We start from the raw sequence: 1,036 nt of genomic DNA on the forward strand, positions 1-1,036 counted from the left end.
AAAATAATTTTAATGACCCTATTAGTGATATTTTTACTAATTTTACAGACAAATGCTTCTCAAGAAACAAAAGAAATATTATTTAAAACAACAAAAAGTCCATCTGACGGAGTTGACACAGAACTGAAGGTGGTGACAAACTAGTGAGTAAAAAGAAAAACTTGATACATGTGAAGTAATGCAATTCATGTAAAATACATTAAAATGAATTAGTTGCACAATTAAGTGAGATTTGACAACAATTTCACTGAAAGAGTCAGAAAAACTGATGGAGTTGACATCTGACGGAGTTGAAAAAAAGCCAAGCTACCTCAATTTATATGATGTTATTCTGAAGGAGGCCATGTTGTAGCTCATCAGGTCCATGAAATCTTTACAGTAAACTGAAATTAAGCTTTTATTTCACAAAGTTTCATCAAAGTTTTGTAAATTATCAGTTATGTTATTGACACATCATGGTTGTGACAAGCAACTTAGGAATAAAACAGAAGAAAAACTAAAGAATAACTTAAGCTAACCGGAGCTAACTAGCCATGTTAGCAAAGGAAGAGAAAAGACGCCGTCATTGGGTCCTCAGAAGTTCTGGTGCCCCACAATAATGCCTGATTTTTTTTTTACATTCTTTTCATTTCTGACGGTGTTGACAGAAACTTGGGACAAATTTCAATGGAGTTGGAAAATATATAAAAATGATTTTTAATTCAATTTATTGATACTTTTATAATTATTTATATGACTACTTATACTTAATTATCATAATATATAATTTTAGTATTTCTTTAATTGTTTTAAACTATTATAATGTGTTGAGTTCTGCTCCTGGACAAGGGATTTTACAGGCATCATCCACCGACTACAATGTTTAAAATAAAAAAATATTCAGCAAATACCTCGAAAATATACATTGTTGTGCTCACATGACCCAAGTTAGTTGAGTCTGATATTTTAAAAAATTATATTTTGTGTATATTTTATTCAAATTTTGTGCTTTATCCATAGGACCTGTTTTGTCCCTATTCTCAAGAATCACTGTTAT

At 30.1% G+C, this 1,036-nt stretch overlaps 1 protein-coding gene across 1 annotated transcript in view; it reads left to right on the top strand.

Annotated features, from left to right (window-relative positions):
* The window catches only part of LOC103129424 (cyclic nucleotide-gated cation channel beta-1-like), a 6,265-nt gene that overhangs the window by 5,182 nt on the left and 47 nt on the right, over positions 1–1,036 (top strand). The gene's annotated exons all lie outside the window — the stretch shown is intronic.

The sequence above is a fragment of the Poecilia formosa genome, unplaced genomic scaffold (genome assembly GCF_000485575.1).
Source record: "Poecilia formosa unplaced genomic scaffold, Poecilia_formosa-5.1.2 Scaffold544, whole genome shotgun sequence".
NCBI classification, from domain to species: domain Eukaryota; kingdom Metazoa; phylum Chordata; class Actinopteri; order Cyprinodontiformes; family Poeciliidae; genus Poecilia; species Poecilia formosa.